The 16,660-nt window shown below is 52.9% G+C and overlaps 1 protein-coding gene across 1 annotated transcript in view; it reads right to left on the reverse strand.

The window, feature by feature from the left end:
• Window positions 1-9,553, reverse strand: part of CDK18 (cyclin dependent kinase 18) — a 40,340-nt gene extending 30,787 nt beyond the window's left edge. The window contains exon 1 of the mRNA XM_054804075.1: window positions 8,757-9,553. The gene's annotated coding sequence lies outside the window, so the exon portion shown is untranslated. The remainder of the gene's footprint in view (window positions 1-8,756) is intronic.
• Window positions 9,554-16,660: the final 7,107 nt, after the last annotated feature.

A 16,660-nucleotide genomic window follows, 5' to 3' on the forward strand; every position in this document is an offset into this window, starting at 1 on the left:
CAACATGCGGTGACCCGTGGCCTGCAGTCCACCGCCCGTTTGTGAGATATCAGAAGCACATCTGGAAATAATTTCAAATATAGCCCCCCCCCCGGCCCCCCAAATCAAAACACAGACATATTTCCATGTGGTTTTCAGTAAGAGGCCGTGAGAGTCAAGGAGACTCAAAGCTCAGAAAGTGAGATGAAAAGGGACTACATCAAGCAGGGCTGTTCAAAGCTTGCTTGGTTGTATTCAATTCTACTCCTCTCCTGCCTCGCAAGCTGATAAGCTGTATGCTTCATAGGAAACGCTCGAGATAAGGAAGGATTATAATCCTGAGACCCAAAGAGACGAGAGATTTGGCCCCCGTTCACACAGCAGAGCATCAGCCGAGCTGAGGTGCCCCCCTCTCAGCACCGCACCAAATTCTTATCTGGTTTAATACTGGCGGGGGTTGCTTGTACACACCGCAACTAACTGCACCGGCAATGCTGCTATCATAGTGCGATTAGTTGCACAATTAATCGTTAATAAGAAGGGATTGAAAGGGATTAAGTACTTAAATAGAACACATGCTGCTAATGGTAATTTATAAAAACACGCCTTCTCCCTCAGATACTGTGTCATGTTTTCCTGGAATTAAAATGACTCAATCGGATCTTCTCTGCACCTCCTGCACAGAGGAAATACCCGTTTCCATCGCTGCAGAGCTGCAACCGGGGTCTGAGAGGAATTCGACAGCGTGACGGGCACCTCTGCACATCCCAGCCCCGGCTCTCCAGGGACAGGGCAGCAACAAGAGTGCCGGGAAAGCTCCTCAATGCTCTTGCTCTTTCCAGGGGCTTTGAGATTTATTGCTAAAGCAGGATCATGGTGGAAGGGAGGGATGTGACGGTGGTACTGGGAGGTGCGTGCTGGGGTGCTATGGAAAGAGCAGTCTGGGGGACAGACAGACTCTTTGCATTTTTAATTGTCTTTTGGACGAGAGGCAACACAACTCCTCGGTATAACAAAAAAAGAGCATTAAAACTGCTAGTTCTGCCTCCCCCTCAGACTCCCAGCCAGGTAATATTGCTTCTCTGTCCCTCACACACCAATTTACATTGCAAATGGTGTTTGTAAATTCTTCCCTAAAACCCCAGTACTAGGAAGGCTGCCCAGGTGCCTCCAGACCATCCACAGCCTCTCTGGGACCCTTCCAAAGAGCTGAAACGGCTCCGAGGCGCCTGGTCAACACAAGGACCACGGGGCTCAAACTCCGTGCCCCTGCAGCTTCAGGTCCCTGCGTCCCCATCTCCCTTCGGCTACGGGCACAGCAGCAGCTCCTGATGCTGACGATGATTTGTGGTGGCCCTGACAGCCCATCCTCCCTCACCGCAGACCCACATTAGAGACGTTTTCTGCCTTGAATCAAAAAACAAACCAGCGGAAAAACAAACCCCTTGGCTCCTCTGACCAGGGCAGTCGGAGGCATCCCTTAGAGGTTTCTTGCCTCGACCACACAAGCTTACAGTGAGACTTGGCCCTGCAGAGGCTTCCTCCGCACTGGGCAGCATTTCAGACTCTAGCTCTTCCTCGAAAAAGAAAACATGCCAGGGTTTTGCCAGCTGATGGACTAAGGTGCTGCACAGGTTCTGCCCCTGCTCCGTCTGAGGATGCTGAGAGGGGTGACATGGGCTCTGCGCTGTCCCCCAGGTCCCCCCTGCGACAGGCAGCTCTGCTCGGCACACCCATCCCGAGCAGGCCATGGGGACCGACTCCATCGCATCCTGGCAGCGCGGCTCCCCGTCCGTGCCGAACCTGCTCCTGGGATAAACAGAGGCTTTCAGTCTCCAGGGCTGGTAATTCACCTCCTCTGGCCAGTGCCACGCTCAGGACATAGGCAGTATCAATGCCTTCACTGTAGAGGCAGGTCGCGAGGGCTGCAAAGGCTCGCCCCTAGATGTGGTCTTCTCCAAGCAGGAGGGGGAACATTGGCAGACCTGCAGAAGAGGTCCTCCTTGCAGCCACAGGCCAGGACGTCGCTGTTCCCTGTTCCGGACTAACACTGGCCTTCAGTCCCCTAATTGCAAACGTGAAAAGCAAACAGCGCACAGAGGTCTCCAGCCACAGGCTGGCTCATTATGTCTCTTCTGAGAGCTTGATGGGCAGGGCTGTAAGTCAGATACCACCACGATGGGCAAAATACAAAGGACGAATAAGAAAAGCCTGGGATTTGTGAGATACGGTTTGCTCCCGACTGCCTACACTTCCTGTATCCTGTGGCGCAGTGATTACTGCGCAGTAGTAAGTTAATAATTACAAGCCGACCAACCCTCAGGAATATCTGTAGCAGAAGGAGCAATATATGCTTTAGGCTGAATGCAGATTTTCCTTACTGCTTCTCCCTTGCACTTAAATCACTGCTCCAATTTGAGGCATGGAGAACAGATGCCAGAAAGGTTATTATGCCGACAGTAACACAGGGACGGTTCCTCACCCTCCTGTGATCACTGTTTGTTTAAGGATAGCCAAGCATTTCGCTAATACGAACCGTAGCTCAGCCGTGAATTTGGCTATTATCCCCCCCACCGAGGCAGGAAATACAGAGACGGGATGGGAATCACCCAGGGTCAAATAACAAGTCAATGGCACAGCCAGGAAAAGAGTCCAGGAGATCTGGCCCTGGGTCCTACCTCCAAACCACTGCTGCAGCACCGTTTCCTTCGGTCTGTTGCTTATAGATCACCGCTGCCCAGATCTGCTGTACCAGGACTGGATCCTGGATTTCTGAAGCACACACTCTGCCAGGTCTCTGGCGATGCTGGTGCTGCAGAAATGAGTGGCACTTTCTAGTTCTCTGGGTTATCTGGTGACAGCAGAGACGACACAAGCACACATGACAGAAGAGATCCTACTACAAAACTAGAGAGGATTTGTGACACTGGCAGCCTTGGCTGGTGACAAAATTGCCGTGTCTCGCGCTGCTGTGGGTCCACTGACTTCAGGGAGCAATGCTGATTTACACCACTTGAGCATCTGGTGAAGTAAGGCAGGAAGTGGAATTTAACCTACTGATACGGGCAGATGCAATAGGAGGATGCATTTTCAGGGTGAAAAGAGATGACTTTGGCTGCTATTACATCATTCAAACCGGATTTTTAAAGTCTAAAATACAAAAAAAACCCCCAAGTGCTATTGAAGATCCCTGTCGGTCCCTGGCCGCATCTCTGGGTATCTATAGATCAGCAGCGTTTGCTCCAGCACAGGCTCAGTGCGTAAGCTGCCAGCCTAAGAGGCTTTCCACCAAATAATTCAAGTCATGCTAGAAGGCATAAACCCAAGCTCCAGGTTATGTTCCATGCTGGAATACAGAAAATAATCCACCCATGAATTTATATGCATGTGCATGTTCACAAGCGCAGAGTTAAGGCTCCTGTTCATAAACCCTGTCAGGTTTAGCAACTAAAAAAAGATGCGGCTTCAAGAGTGGGCAGTGCTGGGGGGAAGCGAGTGCGAGGGAGAAGCGACAGCGGGGAGGGGGGGGGTTTGCAACCAAATCTAACTGGGATCATGAATCATAACCCCTGAGTGACCGGCAAAATTAACACTTACCAAATAATTAACACTTACTGAGTAAAAATAAACTATTTAAATAAAAATAGAGAAGTAGCAGAAATAAACGGAACGTTTGGAATGTTTCTGCTTCCCAAAAAAGGCACATTTCAATTTGTTCCGAGGTTGCAGTGTTTATGGTCAGCTTCAACAGCCTCTTCTTCTTAATTCAGCAATTCAATTAAAAGTCGTCAAAACAGCAGCAGCGCTCCATGAAACCGGTCAAATCCAGCCCCCGACCCCACTCCAAAGCCCCTGGCTGGGGAAATTTGGGTTGTTTTAAAGGAAACACCTCAGCGTTTCAGAGGTTGGGAAGAAAGGCGGGGGTTTGGAGTTCATGTAGAAGTCTTCATTAATAAAAACATTACCGTATGGCAGGTCATGAGCAAAAACTGAAAGGGTGCTCAAAAGACAAATAAAATCCATGTCACCCCAGACCACAGCGAGAGCCGGGCTCTTAGCTGCAGACCAGCACAAAGCAGCACACGTTGGAGAGGGTACGAGCCCTCGGGTTTGGCATCCAGTGCCACCAGTCGCGGGACCTTGCTAACACCAGGAATGTGCTCCTTGCCTCAGTTTCCCCCCTGATAAATGCAGATGACAGTATTAGCTCAAGGGTGTTCTGAGGGTGAATTGTTCAGGCGTGATGAATAAAATTAAAAAGTAACAAACTAATTGGATTGAATGTGCCACTAACGGGCAATGAAGTGTCTTCATCTGCAGTGCCCTCCCTTCCAGGCGCACACAGAAGCTGCACACTTTCCCTTCCCCGTGCACTAACGAAAGGGCAGTAAACCCAACACGGCTCCATCCCGTTTGCATCACAAGCAGTAATAGCTCTGATGATACCATGTGTCCCTGCAACGCTGGTGCCAGGCACTGACAGCTCTGTATCAGAAATATGCTACTCAAATAATTTATTATTTTTGTTACGGTAGTGCCTGCTGGCCCCGGAGATTGAGGACTCGCTGTGCAAAAGGCAGCGATGAGAAATTGTCTCTGCTTCAAAACGCCCCTGATTTAAACCCACAAAGGAAGATAAAAGGGAAGCAGAATACTGGGCCAGGCTCACAGCGGGTCGGCGTCAGACCCAGGCTGTCTGTACACAGCCTGAACTGCTCTGAAATGGCTCCACCTGAGCTGCTCTGGGAGACCTGGTTCCCCAAAAAAGCAATGAGCATCCATCTTTGAAAACGCCAGGTCAAACATCCCCCCCTGTTCCACAGTGTGAACACTTTTAGAGTCATTTATCCTCCCAGCACCCCGGTGTGGCAGGGACGGTACCTGATGTAAGATGGGAGCACAGAAAAGCCGCAAACAAAACCAGGAGAGCTGGTGCTGGCATCTGAACCCAACTCTCTGAAGCAAGTGCCCCAAAGCGTGGAGCATCCTTCCGCTTCATGAGCTGTATTCCCGCGGGTCCTGCCTACACTTCAAACTGTGGCGCATTATGCATTCAGCACACGGGTGAGAATTTTAACAAGAGCCCAGCTGCTGCTCAGGTGTGAAAAGAAACGGTCAGATTTTCAGCAGAGATCAGCCCGGTGGGCAGGCATGCTGTTCTGAATATATGTGGACATTTCCCAGTGGGAATGCGGCGTGCCTAGCCTGCCTGCAAAAATCTAGCCTTAATTGTGGTGGCTTGGAGCTCATCCCTAAAACAGTGAGGAAACCCAGAAGGCAAGAGAATACAGATCTCAAGTTGTGACTGGAGATCCAACAAGAATAAGCCACACGAAAGGAGGGAGGCAAAGAAAGAAGAGAGATGAGAGATTGCAGTGGTGTCAGAAGCACAGATGAACCCCAGCCATCTCTGAAGGCTTGCTAGCTCTGTTCTGCGGCTTGAAAATAATTTCACACCAGCTTCTTTTCCAGCCAGGCTGCCTAGACGAAGATACGAGCTAAGATTGTGAGCGACTGAGCAAGCAAGCAGCAGATGAGCAACATCGGCTGCAGGCAAAATGCTACCTGAAAAGAAACCTTCATTAGAAATGTAAAGAGAGAGCAAGAGATGCTCCTTCTGATTACAGATCGACTCTGCAAAGTTAATTGTTCACCAGATTGTAATCTGGGCTTTCACATCTACATTAATCAACAGGTTGCTTTCTGCTATCAGTTTTCCCTTTACAAACAGCACAAGCAATTTAATTCAGAGAAAAGCAAACCCAACAAGTCAAACCTCTGCATGGACAGAGTTTGCTGAAAGCCATTGAAGAGCCTTTTTAAAATAAAGACCTTTTATTGTTCTTCTACCTGTAAAGATGTAAACTGAGACTGTGTCATCAACTAGAGCTGACCTTTCAGGGTTTCAGTACTGTAATTACGCAGAGCGGAACTCACTCCAGGCTGGGTTGGGATCTTTTCTGAACTCTGAAGCTGACCGCAGAGTCAAGATCCCCTGTCCTGTTGCCTGGAGAAGCTGCTTTAAGTTTGCCTCAATTTCCCTCAGCATGGAAGGAGAATTTGGGAGGCTCTTACTGAGTATAAACCTTCCTGGAAACTCTTGCTATTACTTGGACAGGACTCCAAACATGTCTCCCAGATTTTCTGGAGATTCTCAGACCTTCTGGCCCAAACCTCAGGTCTGTATGGAAGCCAGAGGAATGTCTCAGGGTTTACAAGGACTGACCAAACATTCATTTCTCTCCAGAAGGCCAGACCAAGGGGATGGTCTCAGTGGAAACTGCAACGTGGATATTTTAATGCATGCACAACACACGGAAAGTACATACACAGGTTTCGGCCTCACCCTTTCTTGGCAGGGTGCAGCATAAAGGACAGAAGGAAGGGAGGGATGCGCATGGACTTGGGAGACCAAAACTCAATTCCCTGGGCTACCGCAGGCTCCCTGTAGCACCTTGAGCGAGCCATTTTGTCTCTCCACTTTCCCATATGCAAAATGAAGCTGCCTCCATCTATCTTGTCTAGTTACAGCGGCAGCAACAGAAGGCAAAACCTCTGTCCCCCCGCACCCGTGCACCCCAGCCCGTGCCTACCCGCGATAAACCAGACAGCAACAGCGGCAATAAATGCCTACGAAAGGCAGCAGCTAAAGATTTAAAGCAGCTAGTTTGGAAGCCAGTAAAAAGCAGCCGGGCACGTCAGCCGCATCACAGTCACCTGTAACGTACGAATATGTGACACCACCGCTTCACTCTTTGTCCCTCGCTTGCCAGCGAAGCCTGTCTGAAGGGTCCATTCAAGGGACCACAAAGAGTGCTTGTTTCGTGAAAGGGGCCTTCGCAGCACCGAGACAAGTATTTTAGTGCTTCCACGCCTATCTCTGCCAGCATCCCAAAGCTCTATAGATCTCAGGGAGCAAACCTCTGAGAACAAAGCAAGGTCAAGTGTTAATAGACGGGGGAACTCAGACATGGGGATACGGTGACGTGTCCAAGGTCAGACAGAATCTGTGGCAACGCCAAGGACAGGGTCAGATCTCCAGGGTCCTGTTCTTCGGTTACAAAATTTCCTCTCTTTTCCAAGCAGGATAAGAGAGGAGGAACTCCCAGTCATTGCTGGGGAGTTTGTTCCACTACTCATTTATTAATTGCCCTCATTTGGACATGGGGCAAATACTTTCCTGCATTAGTGAATAAGCCTGAGCACTTGGAAACAAATCTGTGAAATCTGCAAAACCTCCCATCCAAAGTGGTCCCGCCTGGAGAATGGGCACCAAAACTTGCACAGAAGTCTTCTGGCATGACAAAGAGAGTCTAAAAATCAGCAAACCATGAGCTGGATGCCTCACACATACACACACACAGCTGAAGTTTCATGGATGGGGTGCCAGCTGGTGAACCAGGTGCCCTCCTCCTATTCCTGCCTCTGTTCCTTCTTCACATCAGGCTCTTGGACATGTCACATCCCATCGATGTATCTTCTCAAGGGAGGAAAGGATGCTCTAGACTACAAATGCACTTTGAGATCTCAGCATGCCACCACTGACGCGTTCCCGCTGACACTAACTGACCAATTATCTGACGGCCTGGTGTTTGTATCAAGGGAATCTTTTCAGGATCATGGGAACTGGTTTTTACGACCTCTCCACAGACGGGGTGACCCAGATGCCCTGTCAATGCCTCGTAAGGCTGGAAAACAAGACTCTGCTTGCATTTACCACATTTCAGCTCTGTGTGTTAGCACATGTTGCAGATCTACATGCTGCCCCATTACCACTGAGGAGGAAATTAATCCTATTTCCTTGCAAGAAGAGGGTCCTGTCCGAAGGCACTTGCCCTTTGACAAATCTCATCCGGAGGCACTAACTTTCTGCCCGCTGCTTGTTCAAAGCCCTTCCCCTTCTCCAATCCCCCGCACGCACATATTGCACCATTCATTTGGTTGATGCAGAGCACAAAAAACCCAATGCCAGCAGCCCCAGGCCTGACCCTGTTGCTTTCTTCTTTTCAGAGCTAATGCCATCACTGTGCCCACCAGCCAGCATGCTCATTCCAGTTTGTTTTCATGAAGAGAAGAGCCAGTTTATTACAGCCTGACTTTTCAGGAGCTAGCGCTGGCACGACAGGGAGACCAGCTCTCAACGGGCAGTCTTGCCTGAGGATCTCCTTGCCAGCGAGGAGGGGACCAGGCGTTCTGGGGGCAAGTTCTCCACACCCCCGGGAACTCGTCAGAGCAACAGGCATGTTGGAGAGATGCAGCTGATACAACAGCCACAGAAAAATGCAGCGCAAGGAGAATGCCATGCTGCCGGCCAGCCAGCAGCAGGACTCCAGCCTGAGCAGGGGAACGTCCCAGACAGACCCAGGTGTCAGCCCCCTCCCCGTGAGCCACCCTGGAAACTTTCACACTGCAGACAGAAGGGACCCCCCAGGTCCTTCACAGAGGGACCCATGCCAGGGGTGTCTACCAAACGGTGCATGTTGGAGAAGTCAATAGTGAGTGAAGGGTTGACCAGGGCTCCCCAAACCACGTTTAGGACCAAAACATGCGCAGGGATCTCCTCCATCAGGGAACTGACAGGTATACACTCCTGCTGAGCTTGGTATAGAGCTGAACCCTCCCTCACCGTATCTCCAACTTTAGCTATCCCCTCCCCTAGCACTTTCTGCCCAAACAGTCCCAAAGGCAGCGACAGTCCCCGGCCAAGCGCTGCCCGGCCGCCGGGGCTGCGGGAGGGGAGGGCAGGGGCCCGCCGCGGTGTTTACCCCGGCACTCACCGGCCGCCGAGCAGGTCGCTCTCCCTCCTTCCTCCTTCCTGCCGCCGCCACGCCGGGTCCCGGGGAAGAGCAGGGGCGGCGCTCCGGGCGCCGCGGGGCCGCACCGGGGTCGGGGTGTGGGAGCGGAGCCGCACCGGGGCCGGAGCGGGTGCCGGAGCAGAAGCGGTGCCGGTGCCGGAGAGGGTCTGGGCCGGTACTAGCGCCGGAGCGGTGCCGATGCCGGAGCAGAAGCGGTGCCGGAGGTGGAAGGGGCTGGAGCGGTGCCGGAGACGGTGCGGGTGCGGTGCTGGTGCGGGACCCGGCGCGGTGCCGGCGCTTCGCTCGGTGCGGCGCTGGCTCCTCCCCGCCGCAGCCCCGGGATAAGGAGCCCGCTCGGTTCCGCTGCCCTCGCAGCCGGCCCGGGGCCGCGCTGGGACGGCCGGGAGCGCTGCGGGCGGGAGCCGGCCCTGCTCAGGCTGCGGGGCGGGGAGCCGAGCTGCTCTGCAGGCTGGGGAGCCGCGCACACACCGACACGGATCCCAGCCTCAGCACACAAGTCGGGGGAGTTCCCTTCCGTAGCTCTTCCTACTCGTCCTTGAGGCTCCTGGCAGATGCGACGGAGCGGGGGCAGCCCGTGAAATGGGGGGCACACTCGGGACCCGGCAGGGACCGTGGGCTGCCTGCTTCCCATGGGCTGCCTCGGAAATTTCAGCCTCTGTCACTCCAAGTGGGGTTATGTATTTAGCAGCAGCTTCACCATCCATTCCAGCTATTTATTGTCTTATATTTAGCCAAACATTCTCAGTTTGCCAAAAATAGACCAGCCATGGAAATAAATCAGGCCGACTGGAGGTGCCAACATTGTCTGACTGAAACTAATTAATTTCTTATATCCCCGGCTATATTAATCCTCGCCCTCCCTCTACAGACCATCCTGTCCGTCAGTAGAGTTTTTGTAATTAGTGGGTATTATGCCTAAATCTGGGGGATGCGCAGGAGGTTTAACGTGGCGGGGGAAGGCAGAGGGATGCCGGCAGGACACCTGGGCTGGGAAGGAACAAAATCCGTCTACGCAGAGTGTGGGGAGTGGGAACCCAGAGGACACTGCAGAGCTGGTGAGGAGGAGGAAAGGGCGCACGAGCTCTGTGGGGGGAATTCCTGGGGGGAAGCATATAGGATCTCCTTTCCAGATATCTGAGATTCCACAAGGAAGACTGTCCAGAAAACACAAATGCAGGCTGCCTCACTTCTGCTGCTGACAGAACTCCTTTTCCCCTTTTCCTTTTTGAGCGTGGGAGTCTTGGGAGACTTGCTGACTCTCATTTCTTCTATTAGAACCATCGAGTTTGCTGGGAGATGCTGCAAGAAACAGGGCAGTGGTTCACAGATGGCATTGCAGAAGCGTAAAAGCTGAGCCCCCATGGAGGAAAGCAATGTTTTACCAGGCTCCGTTTTGTTTGTTCACTTTAGCTTGTCCCATGGCAACACCCAGCCAAGACATGAAGCCCTTAGTAATGCTGGTTTGCTCTGTGAGTGGGGTAAAACATTCGACACCAGCTCTTCAGTCAGCTCATCTAGTGAGCACGTGAGCTAGGACTCGTCTGAGCACGCAGGGCTGAACGAACGGGCTCTGAACTGGAAACGGGCTCTGAACTGGAACTGCCCCTGCAGGAGCAGACGTGGAGTTCAGGCTTGAGGCACATTGCCCCAGTTGGGGCATGATGACTTTGCAGCAGAGGTAAGACCCAGTCCTCTGTGACACAGGGTGAGCAGCTTGTTTCTCACTGCCCTGAGCAGCCTGTTTCTCACTTGCATCGTGGGGATTTGCATCCTTTGCTCTGCAGGGCTCGGGGAGGAGCAGCAAAAGATAAGACCCAGAGGCACAACATGCAGGCTGGCTCCTGGCTCGCGTGAACGACTGCCCTCCCCTAACCCCTGGTCAATGAGTACCTGGTCATGTGGGCTGCAAAGTCAGCGGCAGCTCCGTGTGATGTTAGCCATCACGCTCCCTTTACGCCACTGGCTGCAGAAACTGGCACATTTTCCATAGCCCCGCGGTCCAGCCAGGCTCTGGCACGCTCCTGATTTCCATCCTCAACCATCCCCTCTATTTAAAGAGGAGATGTCTCCAGGCGGGGAGATGTCTCGAACACTTATGTGCCGTTCCCAGCACAGTGCAGCCCTCAAGCGTAACAACTGCTGCCACACGCTCCATACCACAGCTATGAGACCAGCTGGCACTGTAAGTCCATTTTAAAACAGAAAGCAAAGGAGATCCCCAGCAAAAACTGTGGCTACTAGGGGAGAGGAAGCCCCCAAACTGGACATGGACAGAGAAACCAGCTCTAAGAGAAACAGCGACATGCAAGGGGCAAGAATGTTATAAGCAATTAGTGGACTGAGACACGAGCTCAGTGGCTGTGTCACACAAGCTGCTTATTAGTGCGTAACATTCCTCATAAACATAAATTACAATAATCAACATGCCAAGGAAGGGATTGCTGAAAGCCTGACGGGGATGGCTTTGGGAGGAGGATGTGGAGAGGGAGACCACCCCGCTGCTGCAGCCAGCAGGGAGTCCTAGACGTGGATGTTCAAAGACTGTATGGGAGACGAGCTGCGTTACGGTGTGATGGATGTTCACCAGCACGTGGGACAAGAACACGGTACATCTCCCTGGCAGACTGACATGGTACTAACGAGAGACTACACTGTGTAACGGGGGCTGGGTCCATTCCACCAATAATAGCCCAAAGCAAACTGTCCCTTAATGTGCGCTCTGTGAAGGGTGACATGGGCTGAGGTCGCTGGTGTTGAACTTGGCACCCACCGGCGGATGCCTCTGCAATACTGAGCAGTGCATTTGCAAGGCAGCGCCTGCAGGGCGTTTTTCAAACATGCCAACTTAATGGCTGAGCAAAAGGCAGGCGTGCTTGCTTTTTGTGATTTTTTTTTTTTCTGAAATTACTTTGGGTTCTGGTGTTGGTTATTTTTTTCCTTTTGTATTGTCACAGTGAAATCACATAGCCTCATGGAGTTCCAGGGGAAATCAGGTGTGAAAATGGGCTCATTGTAGTTAGGAGTGTTTTATAAAAAAAAAAGGGTCTGGCTGGGAAACTACAAGACTTTGTGTAAGTCCATGGTTGTGATCACCTCAGCTCATGCTGGGGGAGACTCTCCTTTGTCCTCCTCCTCCGCTTGCGCAAATCCTAGGGTGTCCCTCGCCTGGTGCTGGGGAGTGCTGGGTTGCGGCATACAGCTGCTCTCCCTTTTGATATAAATTGCATCTCTGAAGATACAGGGGCTGTGCTTCCTGACCCCGTCTGCTGTCACCTTCCTGCAAACAGCACCTCAGCCCAGCTGCACATTTGGCCAAAGAGAGGAAAGAAGGGGAAGGTGTGAAGGAGAGAGGGCTGCAGCAAGCGGAGAATCAGGCCTGACAGAGACTTGCACGCTCGTGTCTGCCTCTGTCCAAAGGGGCACGGCTGGCTGGATGCTGTAACCAAGCAGGGCTGTGATGCATATAACCCGGGATGACGGCTCTGAGCTGTTCGTGCCATTGGCACGGTCCTAGGACTTCCTCCAGGTAGAAGCAATCCGGTTTCTGCTGTACACCAGGAGATCAGGCACCCCCTTCACCCCTCCTGCAAAGCCACCCGCAGAAGCACCCCAGCCACAGCTGCTGATGGGCCCCTTTGCTAGGCCAGGGGAAAATGTTGCCTCTGTTTCACAGGCTGCAAGCGGCTCGCAGGCTGGAGTGATTTTCAGGAGCAGCAGGGAAGGCTGCGGCATCCTGAGCAGCATTTTAATCACAGACCCAAGGGGTTTGCTAGGGCTGCTCCTCTCCAGAACCTTCCTTGTCAGCAAACACCACTGCAGAGATGTGAGAGAGGGACCGCGGGATGCCGAGGGGTCAGCACAGCCTCGGGGCGGTGGGGAGAGCAGTCCCAGCCCCATGGCTGACACAAGAGCAAGCACGGGGTGCAAGACTCCGCTGTGCACCCCTTGTTCCTGTGCAAACCTGTCCAAGGACGGGGCTAGGGGAGCAGCGCTTGGACTGACACGGAGTTGGAGCCCAGGCAGTGCCGGTCTTGTAAAGCTGCACCCTGCCGCAGGCATGCGCCCTGCGTGGCTCCTGGCCTGACACATCGCATCCTCCCGATTCTCCCTCGCACGGTGAGGCCCCGGCGGGGACACTCCACCCAGCTTCGGGAGAGAGGAGGGAGAGGGACCAGGGCAGCTTGCGGGGGCCAGCCAGAGGGCTGGTGGACCTGCCTTAGGAGCAGACCAAGGCAGTTCGGGCTGTTTAGCCTCGAGGGCAAAGTGCTGGGCAGAGGTGATAGCAGTCCCCAAATGCATAAAAGAGGGAGGAAGCAGCCTGTCCTCTGCTACAGCCGTGCGAAGCATCCTTTGGTGTACGAACACGTAATTTTTGCTGTAAGCTGCTAGCCCCCATTCAGGACCTGTCCCCAGACTGGGGGGCAGCCCTGCCCGCCTGTCCCACTGCACGTGCCCTGTGCAGCACCCTGCGGAGAGGCGGGAGCTCACCTACCACGTCTCCGGGGGGACTGGAGTCATTTGGATGTGCTTAGCAGGGAGCTGAATGGAATGAAGATGTCAAAACGCACTAAGCAATGATGTCCCAGGCCCGGTAAGAGACACTTAAGAAAGATACGGCCACCGAACAGTGGTCTACCAAGTAGGCATCACTGTCTCCCTAGAGAGAGGTCCGGAGCTCCAATCTGCATCCCAGCGCTCTCACATAAGAGGCTTGGCAATCCCAGTAAATGTGGGAAGTATATTAAACCCGACAGCCTAGACCGGAGCATTAGAGAAACGGCAGCAACGTGAATGTGTTTGACTTCTCAAGGAAACGCAGGTCAGCTCCAGGGGGGTTTCACCTGTTTTCTTCCTGCAGCTCCTCTGGCCTCATTCCCCTCCTGCACAGGGCAGTGTTGGAGTTGCAGATCCCTCCAGATCCCCAGAAGCTCGCAGGCACGTTTTCTCCACTACTAAACTCACATGGACATGCATGTGTGCTGCTCCAAGGCAAGCGGCTGTGTGTAGGTCTGCAGGGAATATTTTACAGTCACTGCATCCAGGCAGCAGTTCCCTTCCCTGCTGCCCTGACATTCAATAGTAACGCAGGCACCGAGTCATGGAAAGAAAATGTGTTCAATGCCTCCCCTGCCCGTGGACAGCTCTCCCTTGTGCACACGCAGGCATGCGGAAATCATTGCCCGGAGACCAGCGCTGCATTTCAGCAACAATCGGAGTGCTTTAGTTTAAAGGCTGGCTGCTAAGTCAAGGAAAACTGGCAAATGGGCCCCATGCTTAACTGCCCAGCCTGGCATGTCAGGATCTGCTCATCCCAAGTGCTGGAGAGGCCAAATGCTGTCCCTGGAACGGTGGCTGCTGCCGCATCACAAAGCTCAGAGTGCCTGTGACCGTGCACGGTGCTGGCAAGGGGTGCAATGCCTGCAGGTCACCCCATTTATCAGCATCCCCAACAAGCCACATCTCTGTTGGGCATCTGCAACTCCACTGACTCTGAAAATGTAAATGGGCAAGGTGAAAGGAATATTCTTATTCCCATTTTACAGGCAGGTGAACTGAGGAGCAGGAGAAATGAAGACAAGTTCAGATCTCTTTGTTAACACAGACTAGTGCTTGTTCCCAGAGCTGAGGGAGTTCCTCAGGGTCCCGCTGCAGATCTCTAACAACATTCATAACTGAGCCCAGATGAACTGCAACCTACTCTTGTCCCACACAAGAATTGACTCCCTGTGAACACCAGTCACCCTGAAACTAGACTCAGTGTAAATCACTGCATAAGTCAGTCTGCCGCATGCAAAATAAAGTCACCATCCACAAAGTACAGTTGGCCGAAACACCGCTGAGCATGGCAACCATCAGGCCAATTAAGAACTGGTGAATCCAGCAGCATGTCCTCTTAATTTTGCCCATGGAGCATCACCATAACAACAGATCCACCAATCCACACCAGAGATTCAAGCACTTAGCAACCGGAAGCTGCCAAATTATAAAAAAAGTAAAAAATATGCACAAAGTATTTCCTCCACGATCCTACTGTAAGCGTACAAAACTCCAGCAGCACGATGGGCGAAGCCAGAAAAATGCACAGAGAGCAACAGGTAACAGAACTTCTCCCCCAGCAAGTAGCTCTGGAACAAAAGCATCCATTGCCCTGCCAGTGGTGCCACTGGAAGGTGAGTTTGGCCTTTTGGTTTTGGCATTTCACTTAGGGCTGCGTGCACCCTCCTCCCTGTTGCACAGCAGAGAGAGGGAGCCTCAACGCAAAGGGAAGGCCGGCATGCAGAATCAGGGCTGACACTCCTGAACGCCACTGATCTTCACCCAGCCATGGGACCTGGAGAAACCGAGCAAGACTGCTCTGCTTGAAGGTTTCCAGGGGGGGTTAGCAGTTGCTTCACAGGGGTTAAAGCATCTCAGCTCTGCAGAGAGGAGCCCAGGCGCTAGCGCTGCAGTTCAAAAGCCGTCCCTAAAGGAGTTTGCTCCTGTGAGCGGACCTTGTCCCTCATCGCCATGTGTGAAGCAAGTGCAGGGAGGAGATAAGTTATTTTTTTCAGAGAACAATCCATGTCTCTCCCACTGAGTCACTGACAAGCTTCCCCTTTCCACGGCAGCTGATGGGGTGAGCTGTAGGCTGAACAGTCAGTCCTCTTCACTGGGAAGAGGTGAGTAAGCGCAGCAAGGGCTCCAATCTCTGCTTCCTCTTGGGAGCAAGGAGCACCGGGGTTAAAGTACCACAGGGGAGCTGCCTGGGCAAACCCAGCAGACCAGATGCTTCTCTTTGCCAGTGTACACCAGAAACACCGGCAAAGTGCCTGTTGCTTTCCTGCTGACAGAAAGTGGGAGCCCCTACTTGGACTGAGACCAGCTGTACAAGAAATACCCAGTGATTAAGAACAGAGCATCAGACAGGGGTTTCCAGCCCAAACCAGTAAGAGCTCTATGAGCAGGACGCAATCCTTTGGCCTAGGCAGTGCAGGAGGTCTGGCTAGAGAATAATAAGGACTCTCCTATCCACAGGGATGGATGGATGGATGGATGGATGGATGGATGGAAAGGGAGGAGCCGTGGCAGCGGGCTGGCACTATTCAGCGAGAACAGCTTGGGTGGCACCAGAAAGGGACTCCCTCGCTGCTGACTATGACAGCCTCAGGATGCTAAGCCAGGATTTGCTGCTTGCCTCGCAGTCTGTTAGCTATTTTCAGCCCGAATGAGGAATCCAACCCAGCTTTGGCTTCCCAAAACATTGATGCAGGAAGAAACTTCAGCGGGCGTTAGAGGGATGATAAATGCGAGAACATTTCCAAAAAAGAGAGCCAAGAAAGGGCTTGAACTGCAGTGCTGGACACATGGCACAGAGCAAAGCATCCCTGAGAGGGCAGGAGTGGTAGGGATATGCCCAGGAAAGATGCTTGGCTTAGCTGGGAGTGGTGTGGGCGCAGTCCCACCTTCAGGCACATGCTTGTGCCAGCCGAGTTCCCTTCGTCTGGGAGCTGCTCCGGCCCACAAGGGTCTATCGAGGCCGTGGGAGCTGATGTTCACCCCACATCTCCTGCTAACCAGTCTGACATCCCCCACCTCTGCTGTTATAATTAGGGAACTGGAGCAGATGGCAGCAGAGTTAGCTGAAAAGAGGAAAATCTCATACACAGCTGCTACTTGCTGTGAGCAAGTCCTTCCCTCTTCGGCAAGTCAGGAGGATGACAGCTCCTGTGATGGGGCGGGGAGATGCTGGGGCAGGGTGCTGCAGTGACAACATCCCCCAAAGGCTCCCAGCTGGGGGCTGGGGGCTGCTGGGAGGCCAGCCCAAACACCTCGGGCACGGGGTGTGAACCACAGCATGGTCAGGAACAGGGCACCCGTGGGACCGA

Source organism: Grus americana, chromosome 25 (genome assembly GCF_028858705.1).
Source record: "Grus americana isolate bGruAme1 chromosome 25, bGruAme1.mat, whole genome shotgun sequence".
NCBI classification, from domain to species: Eukaryota; Metazoa; Chordata; class Aves; order Gruiformes; family Gruidae; genus Grus; species Grus americana.